The 12,853-nt window shown below is 38.8% G+C and overlaps 15 non-coding genes across 15 annotated transcripts; all 15 read right to left on the bottom strand.

Annotated features, from left to right (window-relative positions):
* Positions 1 to 661: 661 nt before the first annotated feature.
* TRNAA-AGC (transfer RNA alanine (anticodon AGC)) lies at positions 662 to 734 on the bottom strand. The gene has a single exon. It is a non-coding gene; the product is annotated as a tRNA-Ala (tRNA).
* Positions 735 to 1,079: 345 nt separating this feature from the next.
* TRNAK-CUU (transfer RNA lysine (anticodon CUU)) lies at positions 1,080 to 1,152 on the bottom strand. Its single transcript has one exon. It is a non-coding gene; the product is annotated as a tRNA-Lys (tRNA).
* Positions 1,153 to 1,505: 353 nt separating this feature from the next.
* TRNAA-AGC (transfer RNA alanine (anticodon AGC)) lies at positions 1,506 to 1,578 on the bottom strand. The gene has a single exon. It is a non-coding gene; the product is annotated as a tRNA-Ala (tRNA).
* Positions 1,579 to 3,193: 1,615 nt separating this feature from the next.
* TRNAA-AGC (transfer RNA alanine (anticodon AGC)) lies at positions 3,194 to 3,266 on the bottom strand. Its single transcript has one exon. It is a non-coding gene; the product is annotated as a tRNA-Ala (tRNA).
* Positions 3,267 to 4,037: 771 nt separating this feature from the next.
* Positions 4,038 to 4,110, bottom strand: TRNAA-AGC (transfer RNA alanine (anticodon AGC)). The gene has a single exon. It is a non-coding gene; the product is annotated as a tRNA-Ala (tRNA).
* Positions 4,111 to 5,299: 1,189 nt separating this feature from the next.
* On the bottom strand, positions 5,300 to 5,372 carry TRNAK-CUU (transfer RNA lysine (anticodon CUU)). Its single transcript has one exon. It is a non-coding gene; the product is annotated as a tRNA-Lys (tRNA).
* Positions 5,373 to 5,725: 353 nt separating this feature from the next.
* TRNAA-AGC (transfer RNA alanine (anticodon AGC)) lies at positions 5,726 to 5,798 on the bottom strand. Its single transcript has one exon. It is a non-coding gene; the product is annotated as a tRNA-Ala (tRNA).
* Positions 5,799 to 6,569: 771 nt separating this feature from the next.
* TRNAA-AGC (transfer RNA alanine (anticodon AGC)) lies at positions 6,570 to 6,642 on the bottom strand. The gene has a single exon. It is a non-coding gene; the product is annotated as a tRNA-Ala (tRNA).
* A 345-nt stretch (positions 6,643 to 6,987) lies between these two features.
* On the bottom strand, positions 6,988 to 7,060 carry TRNAK-CUU (transfer RNA lysine (anticodon CUU)). Its single transcript has one exon. It is a non-coding gene; the product is annotated as a tRNA-Lys (tRNA).
* Positions 7,061 to 7,413: 353 nt separating this feature from the next.
* Positions 7,414 to 7,486, bottom strand: TRNAA-AGC (transfer RNA alanine (anticodon AGC)). The gene has a single exon. It is a non-coding gene; the product is annotated as a tRNA-Ala (tRNA).
* Positions 7,487 to 9,101: 1,615 nt separating this feature from the next.
* TRNAA-AGC (transfer RNA alanine (anticodon AGC)) lies at positions 9,102 to 9,174 on the bottom strand. Its single transcript has one exon. It is a non-coding gene; the product is annotated as a tRNA-Ala (tRNA).
* A 1,189-nt stretch (positions 9,175 to 10,363) lies between these two features.
* On the bottom strand, positions 10,364 to 10,436 carry TRNAK-CUU (transfer RNA lysine (anticodon CUU)). The gene has a single exon. It is a non-coding gene; the product is annotated as a tRNA-Lys (tRNA).
* A 1,197-nt stretch (positions 10,437 to 11,633) lies between these two features.
* TRNAA-AGC (transfer RNA alanine (anticodon AGC)) lies at positions 11,634 to 11,706 on the bottom strand. The gene has a single exon. It is a non-coding gene; the product is annotated as a tRNA-Ala (tRNA).
* A 345-nt stretch (positions 11,707 to 12,051) lies between these two features.
* TRNAK-CUU (transfer RNA lysine (anticodon CUU)) lies at positions 12,052 to 12,124 on the bottom strand. Its single transcript has one exon. It is a non-coding gene; the product is annotated as a tRNA-Lys (tRNA).
* Positions 12,125 to 12,477: 353 nt separating this feature from the next.
* Positions 12,478 to 12,550, bottom strand: TRNAA-AGC (transfer RNA alanine (anticodon AGC)). The gene has a single exon. It is a non-coding gene; the product is annotated as a tRNA-Ala (tRNA).
* Positions 12,551 to 12,853: the final 303 nt, after the last annotated feature.

The following is a 12,853-nucleotide window of genomic DNA, read 5'->3' as shown; positions in this document are numbered from 1 at the left end:
TTAACTACACCTAGGGGATGTTTTACACTTCAGGTTGGCATGTTTAGTACTTGAATAGGAGTGATATCACTGTATGTTAACCTAGACTCAGGCCCTACCTTATCTTGGAGATACATTTCTCATGAATGAGTAACCAAGGGAGATACAATTTTTAGGAGTTAGTGCATGTCTAATGCAAGATTAATCACCATATTATGAGAGCCAATGCTATCATCCAGCAAAAAATACTCGTTTTCGCCCAACGTGGGGCTCGAACCCACTTCCCTGAGATTAAGAGTCTCATGCTCTACCGACTGAGCTAGCCGGGCTCCCACTTAAATATGGTATGCAGACTCATCATTTTTTATTAAGGAAAATTGTTTCTGGATATTCCTCTGCTCTTGTTTTGCAAGGAACTTCACTTTTATACATCCTTCAGAGGAAAGAATGTCAAGTAAAATAAGACGAAATGAAAATGGAAGGTGTGAAATTTTCATTTTGAGATTGCATAAGAAATCAAATTCCTCTCACGTGCTATAGAATACCTAAACACTTTTGATTAAACCACTTTAGTTGTTATAATGACACCAAATTTGAAAGCCATCTGTGACTTTTCTGTTCTTACTCTGCAACAACCATGGCAATTACAAGTTAAAAAGTAAAATGTTTGCAAATTTTAGAATGGAGAATGCGGGCATCGATCCCGCTACCTCTCGCATGCTAAGCGAGCGCTCTACCATTTGAGCTAATTCCCCTGTGTGCTCACTCAGCATCACATTTCAAAAGTAACGTTACTGCTGTCCACACTTTATTTTAAGTCTAATTGCCCATAACATGAGTGTTCAGTTCACTCCTAACTGATGCCTTAACTACACCTAGGGGATGTTTTACACTTCAGGTTGGCATGTTTAGTACTTGAATAGGAGTGATATCACTGTATGTTAACCTAGACTCAGGCCCTACCTAATCTTGGAGATACATTTCTCATGAATGAGTAACCAAGGGAGATACAATTTTTAGGAGTTAGTGCATGTCTAATGCAAGATTAATCACCATATTATGAGAGCCAATGCAATCATCCAGCAAAAAATACTCGTTTTTGCCCAACGTGGGGCTCGAACCCACGACCCTGAGATTAAGAGTCTCATGCTCTACCGACTGAGCTAGCCGGGCTCCCACTTAAATATGGTATGCAGACTCATCATTTTTTATTAAGGAAAACTGTTTCTGGATATTCCTCTGCTCTTGTTTTGCAAGGAACTTCACTTTTATACATCCTTCAGAGGAAAGAATGTCAAGTAAAATAAGACGAAATGAAAATGGAAGGTGTGAAATTTTCATTTTGAGATTGCATAAGAAATCAAATTCCTCTCACGTGCTATAGAATACCTAAACACTTTTGATTAAACCACTTTAGTTGTTATAATGACACCAAATTTGAAAGCCATCTGTGACTTTTCTGTTCTTACTCTGCAACAACCATGGCAATTACAAGTTAAAAAGTAAAATGTATGCAAATTTTAGAATGGAGAATGCGGGCATCGATCCCGCTACCTCTCGCATGCTAAGCGAGCGCTCTACCATTTGAGCTAATTCCCCTGTGTGCTCACTCAGCATCACATTTCAAAAGTAACGTTACTGCTGTCCACACTTTATTTTAAGTCTAATTGCCCATAACATGAGTGTTCAGTTCACTCCTAACTGATGCCTTAACTACACCTAGGGGATGTTTTACACTTCAGGTTGGCATGTTTAGTACTTGAATAGGAGTGATATCACTGTATGTTAACCTAGACTCAGGCCCTACCTTATCTTGGAGATACATTTCTCATGAATGAGTAACCAAGGGAGATACAATTTTTAGGAGTTAGTGCATGTCTAATGCAAGATTAATCACCATATTATGAGAGCCAATGCTATCATCCAGCAAAAAATACTTGTTTTCGCCCAACATGGGGCTCGAACCCACTTCCCTGAGATTAAGAGTCTCATGCTCTACCGACTGAGCTAGCCGGGCTCCCACTTAAATATGGTATGCAGACTCATCATTTTTTATTAAGGAAAATTGTTTCTGGATATTCCTCTGCTCTTGTTTTGCAAGGAACTTCACTTTTATACATCCTTCAGAGGAAAGAATGTCAAGTAAAATAAGACGAAATGAAAATGGAAGGTGTGAAATTTTCATTTTGAGATTGCATAAGAAATCAAATTCCTCTCACGTGCTATAGAATACCTAAACACTTTTGATTAAACCACTTTAGTTGTTATAATGACACCAAATTTGAAAGCCATCTGTGACTTTTCTGTTCTTACTCTGCAACAACCATGGCAATTACAAGTTAAAAAGTAAAATGTATGCAAATTTTAGAATGGAGAATGCGGGAATCGATCCCGCTACCTCTCGTATGCTAAGCGAGCGCTCTACCATTTGAGCTAATTCCCCTGTGTGCTCACTCAGCATCACATTTCAAAAGTAACGTTACTGCTGTCCACACTGTATTTTAAGTCTAATTGCCCATAACATGAGTGTTCAGTTCACTCCTAACTGATGCCTTAACTACACCTAGGGGATGTTTTACACTTCAGGTTGGCATGTTTAGTACTTGAATAGGAGTGATATCACTGTATGTTAACCTAGACTCAGGCCCTACCTAATCTTGGAGATACATTTCTCATGAATGAGTAACCAAGGGAGATACAATTTTTAGGAGTTAGTGCATGTCTAATGCAAGATTAATCACCATATTATGAGAGCCAATGCTATCATCCAGCAAAAAATACTCGTTTTCACCCAACGTGGGGCTCGAACCCACGACCCTGAGATTAAGAGTCTCATGCTCTACCGACTGAGCTAGCCGGGCTCCCACTTAAATATGGTATGCAGACTCATCATTTTTTATTAAGGAAAACTGTTTCTGGATATTCCTCTGCTCTTGTTTTGCAAGGAACTTCACTTTTATACATCCTTCAGAGGAAATAATGTCAAGTAAAATAAGACGAAATGAAAATGGAAGGTGTGAAATTTTCATTTTGAGATTGCATAAGAAATCAAATTCCTCTCACGTGCTATAGAATACCTAAACACTTTTGATTAAACCACTTTAGTTGTTATAATGACACCAAATTTGAAAGCCATCTGTGACTTTTCTGTTCTTACTCTGCAACAACCATGGCAATTACAAGTTAAAAAGTAAAATGTATGCAAATTTTAAAATGGAGAATGCGGGCATCGATCCCGCTACCTCTCGCATGCTAAGCGAGCGCTCTACCATTTGAGCTAATTCCCCTGTGTGCTCACTCAGCATCACATTTCAAAAGTAACGTTACTGCTGTCCACACTTTATTTTAAGTCTAATTGCCCATAACATGAGTGTTCAGTTCACTCCTAACTGATGCCTTAACTACACCTAGGGGATGTTTTACACTTCAGGTTGGCATGTTTAGTACTTGAATAGGAGTGATATCACTGTATGTTAACCTAGACTCAGGCCCTACCTAATCTTGGAGATACATTTCTCATGAATGAGTAACCAAGGGAGATACAATTTTTAGGAGTTAGTGCATGTCTAATGCAAGATTAATCACCATATTATGAGAGCCAATGCTATCATCCAGCAAAAAATACTCGTTTTCGCCCAACGTGGGGCTCGAACCCACTTCCCTGAGATTAAGAGTCTCATGCTCTACCGACTGAGCTAGCCGGGCTCCCACTTAAATATGGTATGCAGACTCATCATTTTTTATTAAGGAAAACTGTTTCTGGCTATTCCTCTGCTCTTGTTTTGCAAGGAACTTCACTTTTATACATCCTTCAGAGGAAAGAATGTCAAGTAAAATAAGACGAAATGAAAATGGAAGGTGTGAAATTTTCATTTTGAGATTGCATAAGAAATCAAATTCCTCTCACGTGCTATAGAATACCTAAACACTTTTGATTAAACCACTTTAGTTGTTATAATGACACCAAATTTGAAAGCCATCTGTGACTTTTCTGTTCTTACTCTGCAACAACCATGGCAATTACAAGTTAAAAAGTAAAATGTATGCAAATTTTAAAATGGAGAATGCGGGCATCGATCCCGCTACCTCTCGCATGCTAAGCGAGCGCTCTACCATTTGAGCTAATTCCCCTGTGTGCTCACTCAGTATCACATTTCAAAAGTAACGTTACTGCTGTCCACACTTTATTTTAAGTCTAATTGCCCATAACATGAGTGTTCAGTTCACTCCTAACTGATGCCTTAACTACACCTAGGGGATGTTTTACACTTCAGGTTGGCATGTTTAGTACTTGAATAGGAGTGATATCACTGTATGTTAACCTAGACTCAGGCCCTACCTAATCTTGGAGATACATTTCTCATGAATGAGTAACCAAGGGAGATACAATTTTTAGGAGTTAGTGCATGTCTAATGCAAGATTAATCACCATATTATGAGAGCCAATGCTATCATCCAGCAAAAAATACTCGTTTTCGCCCAACGTGGGGCTCGAACCCACTTCCCTGAGATTAAGAGTCTCATGCTCTACCGACTGAGCTAGCCGGGCTCCCACTTAAATATGGTATGCAGACTCATCATTTTTTATTAAGGAAAACTGTTTCTGGATATTCCTCTGCTCTTGTTTTGCAAGGAACTTCACTTTTATACATCCTTCAGAGGAAAGAATGTCAAGTAAAATAAGACGAAATGAAAATGGAAGGTGTGAAATTTTCATTTTGAGATTGCATAAGAAATCAAATTCCTCTCACGTGCTATAGAATACCTAAACACTTTTGATTAAACCACTTTAGTTGTTATAATGACACCAAATTTGAAAGCCATCTGTGACTTTTCTGTTCTTACTCTGCAACAACCATGGCAATTACAAGTTAAAAAGTAAAATGTATGCAAATTTTAGAATGGAGAATGCGGGCATCGATCCCGCTACCTCTCGTATGCTAAGCGAGCGCTCTACCATTTGAGCTAATTCCCCTGTGTGCTCGCTCAGCATCACATTTCAAAAGTAACGTTACTGCTGTCCACACTGTATTTTAAGTCTAATTGCCCATAACATGAGTGTTCAGTTCACTCCTAACTGATGCCTTAACTACACCTAGGGGATGTTTTACACTTCAGGTTGGCATGTTTAGTACTTGAATAGGAGTGATATCACTGTATGTTAACCTAGACTCAGGCCCTACCTAATCTTGGAGATACATTTCTCATGAATGAGTAACCAAGGGAGATACAATTTTTAGGAGTTAGTGCATGTCTAATGCAAGATTAATCACCATATTATGAGAGCCAATGCTATCATCCAGCAAAAAATACTCGTTTTCGCCCAACGTGGGGCTCGAACCCACGACCCTGAGATTAAGAGTCTCATGCTCTACCGACTGAGCTAGCCGGGCTCCCACTTAAATATGGTATGCAGACTCATCATTTTTTATTAAGGAAAACTGTTTCTGGATATTCCTCTGCTCTTGTTTTGCAAGGAACTTCACTTTTATACATCCTTCAGAGGAAAGAATGTCAAGTAAAATAAGACGAAATGAAAATGGAAGGTGTGAAATTTTCATTTTGAGATTGCATAAGAAATCAAATTCCTCTCACGTGCTATAGAATACCTAAACACTTTTGATTAAACCACTTTAGTTGTTATAATGACACCAAATTTGAAAGCCATCTGTGACTTTTCTGTTCTTACTCTGCAACAACCATGGCAATTACAAGTTAAAAAGTAAAATGTATGCAAATTTTAGAATGGAGAATGCGGGCATCGATCCCGCTACCTCTCGCATGCTAAGCGAGCGCTCTACCATTTGAGCTAATTCCCCTGTGTGCTCACTCAGCATCACATTTCAAAAGTAACGTTACTGCTGTCCACACTTTATTTTAAGTCTAATTGCCCATAACATGAGTGTTCAGTTCACTCCTAACTGATGCCTTAACTACACCTAGGGGATGTTTTACACTTCAGGTTGGCATGTTTAGTACTTGAATAGGAGTGATATCACTGTATGTTAACCTAGACTCAGGCCCTACCTTATCTTGGAGATACATTTCTCATGAATGAGTAACCAAGGGAGATACAATTTTTAGGAGTTAGTGCATGTCTAATGCAAGATTAATCACCATATTATGAGAGCCAATGCTATCATCCAGCAAAAAATACTCGTTTTCGCCCAACGTGGGGCTCGAACCCACTTCCCTGAGATTAAGAGTCTCATGCTCTACCGACTGAGCTAGCCGGGCTCCCACTTAAATATGGTATGCAGACTCATCATTTTTTATTAAGGAAAATTGTTTCTGGATATTCCTCTGCTCTTGTTTTGCAAGGAACTTCACTTTTATACATCCTTCAGAGGAAAGAATGTCAAGTAAAATAAGACGAAATGAAAATGGAAGGTGTGAAATTTTCATTTTGAGATTGCATAAGAAATCAAATTCCTCTCACGTGCTATAGAATACCTAAACACTTTTGATTAAACCACTTTAGTTGTTATAATGACACCAAATTTGAAAGCCATCTGTGACTTTTCTGTTCTTACTCTGCAACAACCATGGCAATTACAAGTTAAAAAGTAAAATGTTTGCAAATTTTAGAATGGAGAATGCGGGCATCGATCCCGCTACCTCTCGCATGCTAAGCGAGCGCTCTACCATTTGAGCTAATTCCCCTGTGTGCTCACTCAGCATCACATTTCAAAAGTAACGTTACTGCTGTCCACACTTTATTTTAAGTCTAATTGCCCATAACATGAGTGTTCAGTTCACTCCTAACTGATGCCTTAACTACACCTAGGGGATGTTTTACACTTCAGGTTGGCATGTTTAGTACTTGAATAGGAGTGATATCACTGTATGTTAACCTAGACTCAGGCCCTACCTAATCTTGGAGATACATTTCTCATGAATGAGTAACCAAGGGAGATACAATTTTTAGGAGTTAGTGCATGTCTAATGCAAGATTAATCACCATATTATGAGAGCCAATGCAATCATCCAGCAAAAAATACTCGTTTTCGCCCAACGTGGGGCTCGAACCCACGACCCTGAGATTAAGAGTCTCATGCTCTACCGACTGAGCTAGCCGGGCTCCCACTTAAATATGGTATGCAGACTCATCATTTTTTATTAAGGAAAACTGTTTCTGGATATTCCTCTGCTCTTGTTTTGCAAGGAACTTCACTTTTATACATCCTTCAGAGGAAAGAATGTCAAGTAAAATAAGACGAAATGAAAATGGAAGGTGTGAAATTTTCATTTTGAGATTGCATAAGAAATCAAATTCCTCTCACGTGCTATAGAATACCTAAACACTTTTGATTAAACCACTTTAGTTGTTATAATGACACCAAATTTGAAAGCCATCTGTGACTTTTCTGTTCTTACTCTGCAACAACCATGGCAATTACAAGTTAAAAAGTAAAATGTATGCAAATTTTAGAATGGAGAATGCGGGCATCGATCCCGCTACCTCTCGCATGCTAAGCGAGCGCTCTACCATTTGAGCTAATTCCCCTGTGTGCTCACTCAGCATCACATTTCAAAAGTAACGTTACTGCTGTCCACACTTTATTTTAAGTCTAATTGCCCATAACATGAGTGTTCAGTTCACTCCTAACTGATGCCTTAACTACACCTAGGGGATGTTTTACACTTCAGGTTGGCATGTTTAGTACTTGAATAGGAGTGATATCACTGTATGTTAACCTAGACTCAGGCCCTACCTTATCTTGGAGATACATTTCTCATGAATGAGTAACCAAGGGAGATACAATTTTTAGGAGTTAGTGCATGTCTAATGCAAGATTAATCACCATATTATGAGAGCCAATGCTATCATCCAGCAAAAAATACTTGTTTTCGCCCAACATGGGGCTCGAACCCACTTCCCTGAGATTAAGAGTCTCATGCTCTACCGACTGAGCTAGCCGGGCTCCCACTTAAATATGGTATGCAGACTCATCATTTTTTATTAAGGAAAATTGTTTCTGGATATTCCTCTGCTCTTGTTTTGCAAGGAACTTCACTTTTATACATCCTTCAGAGGAAAGAATGTCAAGTAAAATAAGACGAAATGAAAATGGAAGGTGTGAAATTTTCATTTTGAGATTGCATAAGAAATCAAATTCCTCTCACGTGCTATAGAATACCTAAACACTTTTGATTAAACCACTTTAGTTGTTATAATGACACCAAATTTGAAAGCCATCTGTGACTTTTCTGTTCTTACTCTGCAACAACCATGGCAATTACAAGTTAAAAAGTAAAATGTATGCAAATTTTAGAATGGAGAATGCGGGAATCGATCCCGCTACCTCTCGTATGCTAAGCGAGCGCTCTACCATTTGAGCTAATTCCCCTGTGTGCTCACTCAGCATCACATTTCAAAAGTAACGTTACTGCTGTCCACACTGTATTTTAAGTCTAATTGCCCATAACATGAGTGTTCAGTTCACTCCTAACTGATGCCTTAACTACACCTAGGGGATGTTTTACACTTCAGGTTGGCATGTTTAGTACTTGAATAGGAGTGATATCACTGTATGTTAACCTAGACTCAGGCCCTACCTAATCTTGGAGATACATTTCTCATGAATGAGTAACCAAGGGAGATACAATTTTTAGGAGTTAGTGCATGTCTAATGCAAGATTAATCACCATATTATGAGAGCCAATGCTATCATCCAGCAAAAAATACTCGTTTTCACCCAACGTGGGGCTCGAACCCACGACCCTGAGATTAAGAGTCTCATGCTCTACCGACTGAGCTAGCCGGGCTCCCACTTAAATATGGTATGCAGACTCATCATTTTTTATTAAGGAAAACTGTTTCTGGATATTCCTCTGCTCTTGTTTTGCAAGGAACTTCACTTTTATACATCCTTCAGAGGAAATAATGTCAAGTAAAATAAGACGAAATGAAAATGGAAGGTGTGAAATTTTCATTTTGAGATTGCATAAGAAATCAAATTCCTCTCACGTGCTATAGAATACCTAAACACTTTTGATTAAACCACTTTAGTTGTTATAATGACACCAAATTTGAAAGCCATCTGTGACTTTTCTGTTCTTACTCTGCAACAACCATGGCAATTACAAGTTAAAAAGTAAAATGTATGCAAATTTTAAAATGGAGAATGCGGGCATCGATCCCGCTACCTCTCGCATGCTAAGCGAGCGCTCTACCATTTGAGCTAATTCCCCTGTGTGCTCACTCAGCATCACATTTCAAAAGTAACGTTACTGCTGTCCACACTTTATTTTAAGTCTAATTGCCCATAACATGAGTGTTCAGTTCACTCCTAACTGATGCCTTAACTACACCTAGGGGATGTTTTACACTTCAGGTTGGCATGTTTAGTACTTGAATAGGAGTGATATCACTGTATGTTAACCTAGACTCAGGCCCTACCTAATCTTGGAGATACATTTCTCATGAATGAGTAACCAAGGGAGATACAATTTTTAGGAGTTAGTGCATGTCTAATGCAAGATTAATCACCATATTATGAGAGCCAATGCTATCATCCAGCAAAAAATACTCGTTTTCGCCCAACGTGGGGCTCGAACCCACTTCCCTGAGATTAAGAGTCTCATGCTCTACCGACTGAGCTAGCCGGGCTCCCACTTAAATATGGTATGCAGACTCATCATTTTTTATTAAGGAAAACTGTTTCTGGATATTCCTCTGCTCTTGTTTTGCAAGGAACTTCACTTTTATACATCCTTCAGAGGAAAGAATGTCAAGTAAAATAAGACGAAATGAAAATGGAAGGTGTGAAATTTTCATTTTGAGATTGCATAAGAAATCAAATTCCTCTCACGTGCTATAGAATACCTAAACACTTTTGATTAAACCACTTTAGTTGTTATAATGACACCAAATTTGAAAGCCATCTGTGACTTTTCTGTTCTTACTCTGCAACAACCATGGCAATTACAAGTTAAAAAGTAAAATGTATGCAAATTTTAGAATGGAGAATGCGGGCATCGATCCCGCTACCTCTCGTATGCTAAGCGAGCGCTCTACCATTTGAGCTAATTCCCCTGTGTGCTCGCTCAGCATCACATTTCAAAAGTAACGTTACTGCTGTCCACACTGTATTTTAAGTCTAATTGCCCATAACATGAGTGTTCAGTTCACTCCTAACTGATGCCTTAACTACACCTAGGGGATGTTTTACACTTCAGGTTGGCATGTTTAGTACTTGAATAGGAGTGATATCACTGTATGTTAACCTAGACTCAGGCCCTACCTAATCTTGGAGATACATTTCTCATGAATGAGTAACCAAGGGAGATACAATTTTTAGGAGTTAGTGCATGTCTAATGCAAGATTAATCACCATATTATGAGAGCCAATGCTATCATCCAGCAAAAAATACTCGTTTTCGCCCAACGTGGGGCTCGAACCCACGACCCTGAGATTAAGAGTCTCATGCTCTACCGACTGAGCTAGCCGGGCTCCCACTTCAATATGGTATGCAGACTCATCATTTTTTATTAAGGAAAACTGTTTCTGGATATTCCTCTGCTCTTGTTTTGCAAGGAACTTCACTTTTATACATCCTTCAGAGGAAAGAATGTCAAGTAAAATAAGACGAAATGAAAATGGAAGGTGTGAAATTTTCATTTTGAGATTGCATAAGAAATCAAATTCCTCTCACGTGCTATAGAATACCTAAACACTTTTGATTAAACCACTTTAGTTGTTATAATGACACCAAATTTGAAAGCCATCTGTGACTTTTCTGTTCTTACTCTGCAACAACCATGGCAATTACAAGTTAAAAAGTAAAATGTATGCAAATTTTAGAATGGAGAATGCGGGCATCGATCCCGCTACCTCTCGCATGCTAAGCGAGCGTTCTACCATTTGAGCTAATTCCCCTGTGTGCTCACTCAGCATCACATTTCAAAAGTAACGTTACTGCTGTCCACACTTTATTTTAAGTCTAATTGCCCATAACATGAGTGTTCAGTTCACTCCTAACTGATGCCTTAACTACACCTAGGGGATGTTTTACACTTCAGGTTGGCATGTTTAGTACTTGAATAGGAGTGATATCACTGTATGTTAACCTAGACTCAGGCCCTACCTTATCTTGGAGATACATTTCTCATGAATGAGTAACCAAGGGAGATACAATTTTTAGGAGTTAGTGCATGTCTAATGCAAGATTAATCACCATATTATGAGAGCCAATGCTATCATCCAGCAAAAAATACTCGTTTTCGCCCAACGTGGGGCTCGAACCCACTTCCCTGAGATTAAGAGTCTCATGCTCTACCGACTGAGCTAGCCGGGCTCCCACTTAAATATGGTATGCAGACTCATCATTTTTTATTAAGGAAAATTGTTTCTGGATATTCCTCTGCTCTTGTTTTGCAAGGAACTTCACTTTTATACATCCTTCAGAGGAAAGAATGTCAAGTAAAATAAGACGAAATGAAAATGGAAGGTGTGAAATTTTCATTTTGAGATTGCATAAGAAATCAAATTCCTCTCACGTGCTATAGAATACCTAAACACTTTTGATTAAACCACTTTAGTTGTTATAATGACACCAAATTTGAAAGCCATCTGTGACTTTTCTGTTCTTACTCTGCAACAACCATGGCAATTACAAGTTAAAAAGTAAAATGTTTGCAAATTTTAGAATGGAGAATGCGGGCATCGATCCCGCTACCTCTCGCATGCTAAGCGAGCGCTCTACCATTTGAGCTAATTCCCCTGTGTGCTCACTCAGCATCACATTTCAAAAGTAACGTTACTGCTGTCCACACTTTATTTTAAGTCTAATTGCCCATAACATGAGTGTTCAGTTCACTCCTAACTGATGCCTTAACTACACCTAGGGGATGTTTTACACTTCAGGTTGGCATGTTTAGTACTTGAATAGGAGTGATATCACTGTATGTTAACCTAGACTCAGGCCCTACCTAATCTTGGAGATACATTTCTCATGAATGAGTAACCAAGGGAGATACAATTTTTAGGAGTTAGTGCATGTCTAATGCAAGATTAATCACCATATTATGAGAGCCAATGCAATCATCCAGCAAAAAATACTCGTTTTCGCCCAACGTGGGGCTCGAACCCACGACCCTGAGATTAAGAGTCTCATGCTCTACCGACTGAGCTAGCCGGGCTCCCACTTAAATATGGTATGCAGACTCATCATTTTTTATTAAGGAAAACTGTTTCTGGATATTCCTCTGCTCTTGTTTTGCAAGGAACTTCACTTTTATACATCCTTCAGAGGAAAGAATGTCAAGTAAAATAAGACGAAATGAAAATGGAAGGTGTGAAATTTTCATTTTGAGATTGCATAAGAAATCAAATTCCTCTCACGTGCTATAGAATACCTAAACACTTTTGATTAAACCACTTTAGTTGTTATAATGACACCAAATTTGAAAGCCATCTGTGACTTTTCTGTTCTTACTCTGCAACAACCATGGCAATTACAAGTTAAAAAGTAAAATGTATGCAAATTTTAGAATGGAGAATGCGGGCATCGATCCCGCTACCTCTCGCATGCTAAGCGAGCGCTCTACCATTTGAGCTAATTCCCCTGTGTGCTCACTCAGCATCACATTTCAAAAGTAACGTTACTGCTGTCAACACTTTATTTTAAGTCTAATTGCCCATAACATGAGTGTTCAGTTCACTCCTAACTGATGCCTTAACTACACCTAGGGGATGTTTTACACTTCAGGTTGGCATGTTTAGTACTTGAATAGGAGTGATATCACTGTATGTTAACCTAGACTCAGGCCCTACCTAATCTTGGAGATACATTTCTCATGAATGAGTAACCAAGGGAGATACAATTTTTAGGAGTTAGTGCATGTCTAATGCAAGATTAATCACCATAT

This window comes from Triturus cristatus, chromosome 4_1, assembly GCF_964204655.1.
Source record: "Triturus cristatus chromosome 4_1, aTriCri1.1, whole genome shotgun sequence".
In the NCBI taxonomy this organism is placed as follows: Eukaryota; Metazoa; Chordata; class Amphibia; order Caudata; family Salamandridae; genus Triturus; species Triturus cristatus.
The sequence above is the reverse complement of the archived record's forward strand: the minus strand, read 5'-3'. Positions and strand labels throughout refer to the sequence as shown.